Here is a 15,719-nt window from a genome sequence, read left to right as displayed (position 1 = left end):
TTGTTGAGGAATACTTGTGCTGATTTTAAGCACTTTCAGGCTATCTGTGTTTCTTTAGTATTACCCATCTCAACAGTTGCAGTGTTCTTCCACTTTCTGTTCCCTGCCTTATCAGAACAGGCAGCTGCTTATCAGTGATCAGAAGCCTAACCGTTTTGCAGCAGTCCTTGTACCTCCTGTGGGCCTCTTTTCACTCTTTGAATGGCAAGGCACCAGGGGGAATGCTCTGAAACTACATTTCTTACCTGTTTCTGAGACCCTTTTGATGTTGTTTTTATTACCTGGTGAGGAAGAGTGGCTTTCATTCTCACTTCCTTTCCTGATAATGAGAATTAATGCAGGAAAATTTGAGCCAAAGCATTTGAGACTTTGAAATCTTTGCTTTTCCCTTAGGAGTCTTGGAGAACTACCTCTCGGATCTGCTGGTAAAGAATTTCAGGTGCTCAGTTATTCCAAATCTCAACACCCTTTAAATGAATAGCAGGTGTTAGATTGTTTATGCTGGAGAGGATTCTTCCTTGAAAGCAGAGAGATCTTTCAGAGGTGAGTGTTGTTTAAGTACTCTAGGTTGGATTGCTTTAAACAGTGAGAGTTTCAGTGCTATCAGTAGTTCGGGCTAAAATCTATTGTCTTCATGCCGATAGCATTGCCTTCATCAAGCTATTTGCATGCCACAGCATGTACTGTCTCCAGTTGGGTGGAGTTTTGAACACCAGTGAGTTTGAAATCTCAAAAAGGGGAGTTAATTTTCCAGGGCCCTTTGAAGTTTGTAACACTGGCAGTGGCCGGTACTTCGGCAGGTTCCTTGCTGATGATCTTCTGCCACCTTTCCTACAGCTGGACAGTATCCATATCATGATGGTTCAGCTTCTCTGTTCCCTTCTCTTTCCCTCTATGACAGATGTAGATACAGACTAACCCCAAATTTATCCCTGAACTGGTCTGTGAGCTCCCTGTGAACCAAAGAATACTTACACCCAAGAGTACTTGCATTTGTTTTCTCCAAAGAGTACAGGAGTACATGCCCTCCAGACAGGCACAGTAGGGCAAGTCTTCCTGGCTTTTGTCCACAGAGGGAGTGGATTATTCCATGAAAAAGCTATTACAGTGAGTAATGGGTTGTTGACATCTGCTGTATTACCATAGTGATCTACAGTTGTCTGAGCTCAGTCCTGTTGATGCAAAGATTCTATCTTCATTTGAATCACGAATCATAAAATCTGTATTGAGGACAGTTATTGCTAATATTTAGCTAATTGCAGTGTTTAGAAGATGTGAGAATTGCTCCAGTAGTGTTGAGATGGTTTTGCCCGAGGGCAGTCACTGAGATAGTAATCATTTGCAGTGGGAGAAATGTTAGACTGGAATTGACTGCCCAGCCAGCCCAAGTGCTCAGGTTTGGTGAGATGTCTGGTTTAGTGGTGATCTTAGTGTTTTAAAATGTAAAGCCGGCATAGACCTTCTTTCCCATTATTTGAAAGGATTTTTTTTGTGGATGCTTTTAGCTGTTGGTTTGCATTTACCTTCTTTAACGTACAGCAGGGCTCCACTGCTGTTGGAAGGTAACACTTTTGCTTCTCTAGGTGCATGAATACTACTCTGAAAAATGAGTAAATAATTTTACTTAGAGCTTAATTGAGAAATTAGCATATCTTTTGAATAGTAGTACCTAAAGGCTGCAGTTTAATGTGATAATTAAGCAAGGATCCTGGGGCTAGGAAAAGGAGCTTGATGACTTGTCTTCTGTTGCTTTATATTGCCTAGCTAGGCTTTTTGAAAGGTTCATCTTTCCTTATTCATCTTTGTAATTTAGACAGGTTCAGACAGCTACAGGCTGACTGGGGAACTTGGAATCAAAAAGCTATGCATGAACAAACTGAGGGAGGGAAACTTAGGCAGTATTTGAGGATGAGTATCTCTTTCAGAGTTAATTTTAGTGATGCATGCGTTAGTTTAGATACAGATAACCTTCTCTGTAAAGCCACATACTGGTTGTCCTATCTTCATCAGAAGCAGACCCGATTCTGTAGAGCTATACCCAAATCTATTCATGGTTTTGTGCATCTTCAGTGACATTCAGAGTCTCTTCCAAATGTTGCAGAGTCTGGTATTTCCAAGTAAGAAGTAAAGGATTTCCTTGTATAGTTGGTTCTGTTAAAGATCCCTGAGCAAAACTGAAAATAGGGCATTTAATCTGACATTAATTGGCATTCATGAAGGCAAACTAAGTTATGATTTAAAATGGGCCAGCTAGCCTTAAAATAATAAAACTTTGTCCTAGGAAAGGTGAGCAGTTATTCAGGCTCGGGTTTAAAACCTTCCAGTGCTTAATCTCAGATATATTGATCGTTTTTGCTAAAAAAGATTTTTTAAAAAATCTTTCATTTGTAACCATTTCCTTTCTGTGCTTCATTCACCATTTAGAGAACTTAAGATAGCTGACTTTGAAGGGCCAAGCAGAAAATGCAGCAGAGCTTTTCCTGCCGTCCAGCATTTTTTCCCTGTTTTACCCACTTAGTTTGATAGCGTGTGTATATGTTCTATGATTTCTTGGTGGATTTTTTGATTAAAGTACCAACATCTATACTTGAAAATTATGTGTTTGAGAGAAGACTACTGCAATTTTTATATTTCTACCCTGAGACAAAACTGATTAATACTTCCGTAGTTGTGGATTTTTTATATTTGTGCTTTGCCCGTCTTGTCTGATAGTCTGAAACACAAGCAGAAAACAGCTGTACAGTAAGTTCTTATTTTATTTTGCAGGTTCGTTTTAATGTGGAAGTGAATCTCGCTGCTTAATGTAAATCAAACAAAGGTGAGTAGAAGTTCTGTGGGTGGTTTTTTTCGTTTCTTTTTGTTTTAAAACTCCTTGGATCCATACTGTTAAACAGTCAGAAAAAGTGGTCAGTGAAAATTGTATTGAAACTTGTGTCCTAATTACCATAGTTTATGGATATAGTATTACTTCTGTGATACCAAAATAGGAGCATAACACAGACACCCCTAATATTTAAGATTATGATGATAATTATGCACTCCTTCTATTAATAACTGTGTGGGAAATTTGACCAGCTACCAGAATAGCATTCCAGACTTTTAATAATGAAATTCTGTTGTTGTGGGGGACTTTTTTTCCCCTTTCCTGTCCTAGGAATCCTTCTGGGAGCTCTTTGTAAGACAGAGTTTATGAAGATTTACTGCAATTGCAAAGTGTTTGTCTAGGAAAAAAATTCTGTGATGTTTGTCTTCCTCCTCTCTCTCCCCTTGTTTTGAGAAAAAGAATTTAGCTAAGCTCAGATTTTATTTCTTTTTGTGCTACTTTATATTCTACTTCAGAAATACTTTGAACTGTAAAATTAATCTCATCATTAAATTATGTGAAACATTTAGCAAAGAGCAATTTCACAGAACCACAGAATGTCAGGGGTTGGAAGGGACCTCAAAAGATCATCTAGTCCAGCCCCCCTGCCAGAGCAGGGTCACCTACAGTAGGTCACACAGGAACGTGTCCAGGCAGGTTTTGAATGTCTCCAGAGAGGGAGACTCCACAACCTCCCTGAGCAGGCCATTCCAGTGCTCTGTCACCCTCACAGTGAAAAAGTTTTTCCTTATGTTTTTGTGGAACCTCCTATGCTCCAGCTTGTACCCATTGCCCCTTGTCCTGTCATTGGACGTTGCTGAAAAGAGCCTGGATCTGTCCTCCTGATACTCACCCTTTACGTATTTGCTCATAAGGGAGATGTTCCACTCCCTTCATCATCTCGGTGGCTGCGCTGGACTCACTCCAGCAGTTCCCTGTCTCTCTTGAGCTGAGGGGCCCAGAACTGGACACAATATTCCAGATGTGGCCTCACCAGAGCAGAATAGAGGGGCAGGAGAACCTCTCTCGACCTACCAGCTACTGCCCTTCTAACACACCCCAGGATGCCATTGACCTTCTTGGCCACAAGGGCACATTTCTCGCTCATGGTCATCCTGCTGTCCACGGGCACCCCCAGGTCCCTTTCCCCTGCACTGCTCTCCAGCCGGTCAGTCCCCAGCCTGTGCTGGCACATGGGGTTGTTCTTTCACAGGTGCAAAACTCTACACTTGCCCTTGTTGAATTTCATAAGATTTCTCCCTGTCCAGCCCTCTAGCCTGTCGGAGTCTCTTTGAATGGCAGCACAGCCTGCTGGTGTGTCAACCACTCCTCCCAGTTTTGTGTCATCAGCAAACTTGGTGACAACGCTCTCTAATCCCACATCCAGGTCATTGATAAATATATGGAAAAACACTGGTCCCAGCACTGACCCCTGAGGGACCCCACTAGATACAGGCCACCAACTGGACTTTGCCCCATTGACTACAACTCTCTGACTTCTTCCCTTCAACCAATTAGCGACCCACCTCACTACTTGGTCATCCAGACCACACTTCCTCAGTTTACCTGCTTTTATCTGTTTTAGCTCAAGTCTTTCAAGAGTATCTTTCGGTAAGGCCTCACAGCTCAGTAAATTCTCTGCTGTGGAGACAGGGCAGGATGGACTCAGACTTCCCAAACAAGCAAAACCTGGCTTCTCGAGTTTCCTGCTTGCCGTTTGACAAATATGGCATCTCGGAACACAACTGCTTGCTGTGACTTGTTTGTTTGAAGAGGTGGGAGGGAAATCCCATTTGTTCAGATGAACTTGTTCTTAATTTCTAATCTCCCATTAATACATAAAATAGCTTTAAAAATGTAGTATGTGCATTTTAAAATAGACGTGACCTGCTTTGTTACTTCTGTTCTGCGAACGCTTTTTTTAGAGCTACTGCTGTCAACTTTAGAATACTGATTATAGCAGGACACTTCATGAAGAATTTAAAATAAGTTTTCTGTGCGCTGTTGTTCGTTTGTAAAATGTATAGCTGTTTCAGAACTTGGATTATGAATTATCTTCTGAACTATGAGCAATTAAGAGCAATACTGTTCTGGTGTGCATGTACTTAGGGATAGACAAATGTTTACTGCCTTAGCCTGACTTTGCAGGTGTCTAGAATGTGCAGCTTAGAGAGAAGGAAAAAACATAACTCTGCAAAAGGAAGTATTTTCTTGATCTGAAGATGAGTGTAAAATAAGAATCACAGCTAGGAAGTGGAGCTGAATGTGCGGGAAAATTTAGATCATTCCCTGTACCTTCTAATGCTTTCAGTACTTAATGTTTTCAGTTTATGTTCTGTCTCTTCTGAATTTATGTGTGATCTCATTACTGGTTTAAATATAGAAAATTCCTTGAGAAGTCTAAATAACTGTGTTCTGTAGGCGTGAGATCTTTGAATGGAACTCCAGAGACCTTCCATCTTAATAGTGGTTAGCTGTGCATAATAGAAAAAAGCTGGTCTCAGACGAGAAAGCCTGTACTCTTACACACACACCAAAAGAACAGAAAAACGTGTAACAGAATACTTGGAAACAGTGTAATGACATTTGATAAGTATTGTTATTGCTTGGAGGAGATCTTGAGGTTCTGACAGTTCTGTGAAAAATGACAGCTGAATAATCAGTAGATCAATGAAAATATTATGCATTATCAGGGAAGAAAACAAAAACCAGAACAACCCAAAACTCCTATCTGGTTATACAAATCTGTGATGTACTGTAGATGCATTGCATTGCGATGTGTGTTGCTGTTTGAGTACCAGTCCAGTCCCGTGACTGAAAAATGACATAGCAGAGCTGAAGAAGGTTCAGAGAAGGGCAGCAGGGATGACTGAAAGAGTTAAAGAACAACTTGAATTTCCCAGCTGCCTGTCTTCTGTCTCCACTCATGAGTGTAGTGACTACAGCATCTTGTAGACTTCGGTAGAACAAACTTAATTTCCACAACTCAGTGCACACTTGTCCTTTTGTTTAAGCTTATATCATTTAAAGCAATAGCTGAAATTTTGATTTAGTGATTTGTTCAAACATTTTTCTTGTACTCTTTACCAGACTGCATTTCCTAGTGGCTCTTGATAGTGTGTTTTCCATGCAGGTTTTCTTTGAGTAAAAGGATTTGGTGTTTGTGTCTTCTAATTTAAAATAATTTATTTTCCTCATGCAAATGTAAAAAGTATGATATTCTGACTTTTGGAAATAAAAAACCTTACTGCCAGTTAAAAACACACAGCTCTAAGATATTATTTACAAACAGGGGTAGCCATAGTCTTTGTTCCTAGATTTTCTTACTTCCAGACTGCATCTTCTGAGCTCCCTAGGAGAACCAATCTTGTTTTAAATATAGGGAAAACGTTAGGAAAGAATCATCTTGGTCTCAATGCATTAACAGTGGTATAATGGGGTCTCAGTTCTATGTAACAGAAAAGGCGACAGAAGGTTGATGCCTGTGCTGAATTTCCCTGTATAGAGTGTATGGAGTGAAGTCAGATTTTAAACATTTGAGATATTGGGAAAAAATAGACTTGCTTCCAAAAACTCTTTAATGTATTTAGTATTGCTTTACCTAGAAGTATAGGTTGTAATACATGAGTAATAGCACACAGATGTTGCAGATGGGTAGCTTATACAAAACTCCACACACGATGAGTTTGAGGATGTGGGATTTGTGCTTCTTTGGCTCAGACAGGAATTTCATACAATTTTCATCTTGTTCATATTATCCTGATAACGTGAAGTTGAGTATCCTGCCAATAAATCACTTGTGGTGATGACTTTTTTAAAAAACAAAGCGGAACAAAAAACCCAAACAAACCAACTAATTACTAGGGGAGTGACCTTATCTTTTCTTGATTTAGTCTGTTCATCTGATCATTATGTAGCTTTGGGTCTTTTAAAAACTCTTATTTTGTATGTTCCTTAATAAGGATGATAACTATCTCCAAGTTGACAGATGTTTTTTGTTCTTAATCTAAAAAGGTACAAGATGTCTTTTTCTACCTGTTTTTCTACTTGGCACTGTTACTTACAGCCTTCGTAGTTTTTTAACCCTTGATCACTAAAACAATATTGAGATGATGAGAGCCAGTTTGCTGGTAAGGGTGAGTATCACTGATGCAGTTTGTTATGTACTAAGGTTCTAAATTAAATAAGTAGAAGCAGCATTCATTTCAGGTGAATTTTTATAACTGGGAAAGATAACATTCTTCAGGAGTTAGGTGTCCTTACATTAGCAGGAGAGACAATCTTAAAACTTGTGATACTTTGAAAATACGTACAGCATATGGTTATCAGCCAAAAAATCAAAAAGCCTGAGACATTGCTAGATGCTACGTAAAAAGAATTCCAAGTTTTATTTAATAAAATAGGAAATAAGGTCAGATTTTTTCCAAAGTTGAAAGATGTGTTGTGTCCAAAAATATGTCTTGATAAAATTGGGTTAAACTAATCACAGAATCACAGAATGTTAGGGGCTGGAAGGGACCTCAAAAAGATCATCCAGTCCAGCCCTATTGTTAAGAAAATTGTACTGTGAATCGTGTACTACAGCACCATGTTGTCATATCATGCAAATTTTCATTGTGATCTGTAGGACTGACACTTCAAGACTAGTTTATGCAGGTAATTAATGATTCAGTTTAATGAACTTGAGAAATATTCCTGTAAAAATATCAAATGTACCCGACTTCTAAAAATCCTTCTCAATCTGTTTGTGATCTTTGCACAGTAACTTAAGTACGTTAAAAAGACTTAACCAAATAACAAGTTGGATGTTTATACTGTGCTTTAGTTACTGAATTCACCTTTCCCTTACTGATATTTGGGATTCTGGTGAAAATAAGACTTCCGTGGCCATGTGGTTCTAATAATTGGGAATTTGTATAGAGTTATGGAAAATGGCTAATTATTAGAGTCAATTGGTTGATATATATTGGATTTGTATTTGAAGAAAGGGTTCTTTATCCAACTGCTTGCAAAAGGTGTCTGAACAAAAAGACCTAATTGTAGGAAAAACCTTTGGTTTAAATTGAAAGTCACTTTTAGATTTTGATATGAAAACTTTGTCGGCTCTGCTTTGATTAATTTTTAATATCTCTGTGTGAGTACACCATTGCTCATATTTGTTGGCTGGGGAAACGGTTTCAGTAGTGTGCGCTCTGCACGGAGGGAATTAGATACATAGAGAACTTCACCACCACTTGGTGGCAGTACCTGGCTTCAAAAGGGCTTGTTTCTGAGCAGATTAATTTGGATTTTGAAGGACTATAGGTTAAGGGGGCAATAGATTTGTTTTAAATTTTCAGAAAGTTAGTAATGTGTTTTAGAAATGAAAATACTTTTTATTTAACCTACTGGAAGAACTTGCATTTTTATATCTCTATGGAAAATCTAGCTATCATGTCTAATATGTAATTTAAGAGTATTTCTTGTATTAATAGTATTCTCAGAAGATGTATTTAATGTTCCCCAGTTGAATTATTTTAGCATTTACTTCTAGCATTTTATTTCAATTGAGTAGTGTATTTCAAGTAATTATAGAACATACAGTTTGATTCATGGTAGTACTCCTCGTAATGTTGTCTTTTGCAATTAAATAGAGGAGTGCCAGAGCTGCTGCTTTGCTTTCTGAGATGTTCTCTGCTCTTGCACTTTTTTTATTTGTTGATATAATTTTTTTGTAAATATTTCCCAGTAGATTTTTCTATCAACAAAGCTAGTAAAAGTTAGTGCCCTTACTCATAGTTGTTGCCTTTCACTTGTGCTGATTTAGCAGTGCGTTTTAAACTGGGTAATGAGGGTGTTGATAAAGGGTGAAAGAAGGAGTATGGGGGAGGTGGAGGAACGCATTTAAATTGGCTTTGCAAAGAAAAGCATAATTTCGATGTATAGCACCGGAATTTGACAGCATATGGCTCCATGTTGAGACTGCTTCCTCTGTGAGCCAGAATCTTCTGCAGTGACAGCAGGTCTTTCATTTTAGTAATATTCTCTATGTAAGGAATGTAGTGGTGGGTCAAGAGCATGGAAGAATGCAGGTACTTTCCTAAATGTGCTCTTTGTGAAGTGTCTTCATTCACTGTGACTGGAGTTCCAACAGAGCATCGCTGCTAGAAGTGGATTCTATGAGGAGATACTTTTGTTTTATTGCCCAAAAAAGCAACACTGAGAATCCAGCATCGTTAGGCCCCTCTGAGGTGTGACAATCAAGAAAACATCTAAGTCGGTTGTGACACAGAAGAGGGATTAATCCTGTGGAAAGTCCTGAATTGTAGAAATACTAGTAAAACTTGAGGTGGGACTTTAAAGTGCCTGATTATAAATTTGAGTGTGACAATATTACTTGGTGATAGAACAGGTGCACTGGAAGAAACATAGAAGGGAGAAGGGTATCAAATTGTAGTTTTGCTGTGAGTATGTTCTACCTAACTTAGGAGAGAGATATTTTTGCTATATATCTCATTATTTTTGTCTAATGTTCTTAAGCTGTCAGAATGATAAATCTGAGCTTAGAGGTCGGAATCTTTTTTAATTAAACTATTCTTGTGCCTGCATTGCATCAGAGTAGTTGAGATCAGGAGGGATCTGTGGAGATCTTGTCCAATCCTCTGCCTTAAGCAGCGTCACCTAGAACAGCTTGCCCAGGACCATTTCTTGACAGCTTTCAGATGTCTCCACAGCCTCCCTGAGTGACCTGTGCTAGTCATTCTCACAGTAAAAAAGTCTTCCTTTTTTTCGGGTGGAAATTCACATATTTTAGTTTGTGCCCACTGTTTCTTGTCCTTTCACTGAACACCGCTGGAAGGAGTCTGACTCTCTCTTTTTGTACCATCCCTTCAGATGTTTGTACACGTTGATGAGATCCTACCGAGCCTTCTGTTTTCTCCAGGCTGAGCAGTCTTTATCAACCTCTCCTCATATAAGATGCTTCATTCTCTTAATTAACTTAGTGGTCCTTTGCTGGAATTTGTCCAGCAGCTCCATATTTCTCTTGGTTTGGGCAGCCTAGAACTGGACACACTACTCCACATGTAGCCTTTGCAGTGCAGAGCAGAGGGGAAGGATCACCTCCTTCAGCGTGCTGGCAACCCTCCTGCTGCAGACCAGAATCCTGTTGGCCACCTTTCCCACCAGGACACACTGCAGGCTCACGTTCAGCTTGCTGTCCAACTGGTACTTCTCTGCAAAGCTGCTTTCCAGCATGTGCTGGTGCAGGGAATTGTTCATGGTGCAGGACTTCGTACTTCCCTTGGTTGAACTTCACGAGGTTTCACTCAGGCTGTTTCTCCTGCTCCTTGAGGTCCATCTGAATGGCAGCACAACCCACTGGCATATCAGCCACTTCAGTCTTGTATCATCAGCAAACTTGCTGACGGTACCCTCTGGCCCATCACCCAGGTCGTTAATGAAGATGTTGAACAGGGCTGGACCCAGTATTGACCTTGAGATGTGCTGCTAGTTCCTGACTGCTGACTACACTTTGAACCACTGATCGCAGCCCTTAATTTTTTGGCAGCCTGATAAAAATATTGTCTCACAACAAGGATGCTTTTATTTGTAGACTGTGATGAAGAAAACTCTTCTTGTTTTGTAGTGCTCGTGGTTAATAAAATAAACTTCTCATTGTATCATGTCTTGATTAAAACAATTTTGGTACCATACTTGAGGCTTAAGAATACGGTTGACTGAAAACCACAGGTAACGGTGATGAAACAGATGAAAAGTGTTTTCTCAGACATTTAGTTTAGTTAGAGGAAAAAAAGGTGTGAGCATGTGAGATTCACATAAAGGTGTATGCAAAAGTACATAAGAGGGCTGGAGAGGAATAGCATGAATTATCACAGAGCATTAAGTCTGTATTTTTTGAACTTCTGTCTCTTACTGGAATGTTGCTAGTTATTGCCATGTATATCTCCATTTAGGAAAAATCAGTATTTGACTGCAGTTCTCATCTTCAGTAGAAACTAATGGCAGTGCAATTCAAACTAGGTGGTACTACTACTAAAAATTCAAACTAGACAAAGAGCTACAGGAATGTGGAGACTTGGCCATCCTCTGCGATGGTTGTGGGGTGCTGAGAGGAGTTATGGAAGCCTAGGGAGTTGACTGACAACTGAGTTCTTAAGTTAGCAGATTCAAAGTCTTGGCCTTTTTGTAGCGGCTGCGTATCTTTTAGAAATACCTAATTCACTCTGAAAAGTCTTTACCAGTGAAACCATCTTGAACTCTTAATGCAGCACTTAAAACTAGAAGAGTATTTTTTTAAGTCACACATCTGATTGTATTGTCATTTATTTTATTGATTTCAGTATTGAATTTTAGTATGATGCACTCCATTGTGAGAAACTGGTTTATTTTCCCAAGCAAATCAATATTAGAGAAGTAAGATTAAGAATGGTCGGTGGCAGTGATGGTATATTCTTCTGGTTTTTGAATTGTAAGACTATCATTCTTCAGGTGCGTACTGTTTCCTTTCTCGTGTGAGATGTTAAAATATGAGTCTTAAACTTTTTAGACTATAAATCAGATTTATGAAATATTGACATCTTTATGGAAGTTTTTTTTTTCCTTACTCCTGACACAGCTTTTGAAGAAATTTTTTCATTAGAAGCAAAGTTTCAGGTAAATAAGTGTTGTATCAAAGAGTGCTTCAGGTCTGGTGTTTCCGAGTATAATCTTGGTGAAAAGATGAGCTGCTTCTGTGTGATGACTCCTCTAATTCAGAGTTTGTCTTTGGTCAACTTTTTTCAACAGAGATGTGTCAACTCTGTGAATCTTTCAACAGTGTAACAAAAGGCTATGCTGCAGGTGGCAATAACTTTGTATTTATTTATATAGGCATAATATAAATTCTTAGTGTGTATCAGTAATTTTTCTTGCTACTTTGAAAATAATTTTTAATACAGAGTCTGATTAGTTGTGAATGAGAGTTTTCTGATGTTTGTGTTTTCCTGTGAACGGCTGTGGATCTGAACTGAAGATAACTAGTTTTCAGTGGAACTCCTCAGGCTGTACTTATGTTAATAACCCTGTACTTGTATGGGAGGGCAGTGTTCATGGTGGTGTGCATACTCGACAGACTATCTCCTCACTACACAAGTTTTTTTAAAAAATCCAGACATTCAAGAGAGTTTCTAGGTTTCAAAGCTCAGTAAGGCAGTCTGCAAATGGTGTCTCTGCTGGGCTGAAGCCACGACTTAATTTGCACACATAGATAGAAGCTTGAAGCAGGCAGGACGAGTCGCTGACTTGTCCTATGGTTGTCAGGCTTTGTGGTTCTGTTTCCATCTGAAAAGTGGATCTGGGTAGCTGTTAAAGAAGAAATCGAGTAAAAAAAACAACTAATAGGTGGTGTTCTAATGATCAAAGTATGATTTTATGGACTTTGAGTGTTAATATTGCTAGATAACACCCAGAACTCAGGAGATGTGAACTGTGTGCATTACTGTATGGAAGAGGCAAAAATACTCTGCAGCTTGATTTCTTTTCTCGAGATGTGGCTGTTTTATGCGAACACACTGCTAGTTCCTCTAATACTCTCTACAAGCATTAATTTCCAAAGGTTCTTAAACATTTCACTTCTGATGGAAGCTCCATGCTTGACATTTGCCATGATTAAGTTGTTAAGGAGTAGACTGTGTAATGGGGCAAGATGGAAAGACATGCCTCTAGTTCTGTGCCATGATGTACTTAAACTCTCTCTGGTCTGCTGTTTGTTGCCTAAAAATCTGTGACTTTGGTTCCATCATCTTTAGCATAATTTGTCATTTGAGAAAGCTATATTATAGGAACGCTTATGGATAAAAATAAGGTTTTGTTTTGTTTTTACTATTTGAATAAAATAATCTTGAAGAGAAGTCGTCAAGAACGGAAACAGTCCAAACCTGAAACACCTTTCTTATCTCTTGAATATATATATAATCCCTTGAACGTCCTGGTTAATCAGGTATCTGCTTAAGGAGCTTGATTTAGGAGTTACTTAGCATAGGACAAGTATACTATTGCCTTCATTAGGGCACTGCTGAAAGACTGTGTTTCTTCAGTTTAACTAGGCTGATTAAATTCAGTCGATTTATGAGATGGCTTCCAAATTTTTATTCTGCTTAATAGTCGCTCTGTGCTTTTAGGTCATTGGCTTATCTTTATGAAATTAATGAGACTTGATGCCAGAACACATAAAAAGCACTTCATGCTTTTCACAGACTCACCGAATTCTTCCATCTTTCAGCTCCAGTGTGCTTTCAAATCTGCAGTAAATCCTTGTAAAATAAGGTGGGGAAACCCAATAACAGCAACTGACAAATCTCTACCCACAGCTGCTAGTAGGCAGCAGCGGAGTGCACTGAGCGTTGGAGTGTGAGCTCTAATGAATTAACATTGCGTGAAGGCAATACTCTTACTTTGGGGTGTGACCCTATTGCATAGTGAAGATTGTCATTATGAAAGAAGAACTTGGAAATGTTGTAAACCTACTGGTAATAAATACAATTAATAATGTACATAGAACAATGGAATTAAGTACATTCCTATCAAAAAGAATTATTAATGAACAGAAAGTGGACAGCATAGATCTGATGACAGGAAGGTTGCATCTAATCTGAATTACTGAGTGACCTAGGAAGCTTGCTCAGAGGGATTACCGAATAATTATGTTAGTATGCAATTATCACCTCATTTCTTCTGTAGTAACCTCAAGATGTAGTGTAGTAAGGGTGTTATAGCAAGTGCTGATAGTTTGCAAAAATACTGATGTTCAAGATTTTTGAGACAATAAGATTAGCTTCAGGCACTTAAATTGTGATCTGTCAGCTTGAAGATAGATCTGACCTTACACTTTTTAAACGCTTATACTATTTGGCCACAGGCAGTCATATCTGCAGAGCTCATTATGATTTTAAAAACTGATACTTTATGAAGAACAACAGTACTAAAAATTACATAAATTTTAAAGTGCTTAATAAATAGGAGTGGAATATGACTTAGCGGGCTAAATAATTGATTTTTTTTGTATTTTCAATATGAAATAATTTCTGTATAATAAATAGCATATCATGTAAACCAGGAATAACGCTGTTAACTGCACTACAGTTGTTTTAGGCATAACTGAAATAATTGAATTTAATTTGGCCTAGCCTTTTAGATAAGCTGTGATTCAAAGGTATGAGCTTGGGGTTGTGTACCCACAATCAAGGCTTTTTGAGCATTGCTATTTTTACGCTTAAATCTCCTAGGTATATTACACTGTGCTTAAATAAAAATTACCTCAACTGTATAGTGTTTGTCCTGATAGAGGATTTGAAAGCACTATTTGCAGCAAATTTAGTGTTTGATCTCAATGTTTAATTTTTCAGATAGACTAAGTAAAGGTTCATTACTGTATTTTTTGACATAATAATTTGTATTTCTCATATGGTATAAAGAAGATAATTTTAAAGTCATAGTGGAAACATGCAATGAATATCACACAGCCTTGGTTTCATCTTAGTTATTACAATGATTGATCTTCTTTTTTTATCCCATAGTGTTCAGATGAGGTATTGTTTCAGTTTGGGTGTTTCATTTCCCAAATGGCACGGGTTAGATAACAGCATTTCCTCAAAAACGATGCCATTATGTGGAATGTTTTCTTGTATGTGCTTAGTACACCTATCATTGTTACTGCATACATTTCTACACATGGAGTAGAAGATGTAAATGAAATATTGCATGTTGGCTCAGTGTCATCACGAGACTCTGAATTACTCTGATTTAAAAAGATATTTTATATGTTTTCTTTTTAATACTACAGTGTTAAAACTGCTTACTTTCTTGCTGTACTGCACATAGTGAACTGCACCACCCTGAGAGCTGGGTAACAAAGTGATAATTAGCAGAAAATTATTAAAATGTAACAGTGATATTATTGATACAGTAGGCATTTCGGGCTTGATTCAAAGACAGAAGTCTGTAGGGACAGGTGTATTACCATAGAAGGCTTCTAATCAGATCCATATGGAATAGTTCACAATCTCCATAAATACACAGTATGGGAAGGAGTCTCTTGCAAGATTGCACAGTGTAATGTTTTGAGATACTGCTCATAATAACTCTGAAGAGAGTTGCTGTCTAAAGGTGACCGTATGGTGCCCTAGCCACCTTTTTAACTTAAGCTTTAATGCTAATATTTAATGCCGGTGTGGTTTGGTATGTAGAGCAACATGGTTTTGCCTTCATCACGTAAACCTGTGAAAAGTTTTCAGGAGCCATTCTGATAATGAGGATTGCAATCTCCAAGCAGGCACATTCTCAGTTTGCCTCCCCGCTGTTCAGGGGGTACTGATGAAGTTGCTTGAAATGGGAAGAGTCTGTTCTTCCCCTGAACCTCTCACACCCGAACAGATGGGTGGAACTTGGAACATGGAAGGTTTTACCTCAGAGGTGATAACAGTGAAGCCACTCATTAACACTGAATTTACCACTTCGTTAGCAACGTTACTTCCTGTTGAGAAAAGCTAATACAGGTTCTGAAATCGACTGAGCATACATTTCCCTACCTCTGCAGTAATAAACTGAGGAAAACGCACTTCTTTCAGGCAAAATTTATTTGAAACTTTTTGTGAACATTTTTATACTATGCTGCCTGATACTATATGAAACTTACACTATTTAGCTGTAAAGTCATTGGAGCTGTTGTGCATCCTTGGAGATTTTGCCTCTTTTAATTGACTTTTGCATTACTGAGTCTTAGTGCATGTTTGCACGGCCCATTTCTAACTTGTGTATGGGCTCCTGCTGGGTGGTGCATTATCGCCATTTTAGGGTGATAGCTTTGAATGTGATCTTA

General features: G+C 38.5%; 1 protein-coding gene across 2 annotated transcripts in view; it reads left to right on the top strand.

The window, feature by feature from the left end:
• Nucleotides 1–2,766: 2,766 nt before the first annotated feature.
• ZNF644 (zinc finger protein 644) overlaps nt 2,767–15,719 on the top strand; it is a 30,668-nt gene continuing 17,715 nt past the window's right edge. For both annotated transcript variants that reach the window (XM_009877153.1, XM_009877145.1), the window contains exon 1: nt 2,767–2,818. The gene's annotated coding sequence lies outside the window, so the exon portion shown is untranslated. The remainder of the gene's footprint in view (nt 2,819–15,719) is intronic.

This window comes from Apaloderma vittatum, unplaced genomic scaffold (assembly GCF_000703405.1).
Source record: "Apaloderma vittatum isolate BGI_N311 unplaced genomic scaffold, ASM70340v1 scaffold43270, whole genome shotgun sequence".
In the NCBI taxonomy this organism is placed as follows: Eukaryota; Metazoa; Chordata; class Aves; order Trogoniformes; family Trogonidae; genus Apaloderma; species Apaloderma vittatum.
The sequence above is the reverse complement of the archived record's forward strand: the minus strand, read 5'-3'. Positions and strand labels throughout refer to the sequence as shown.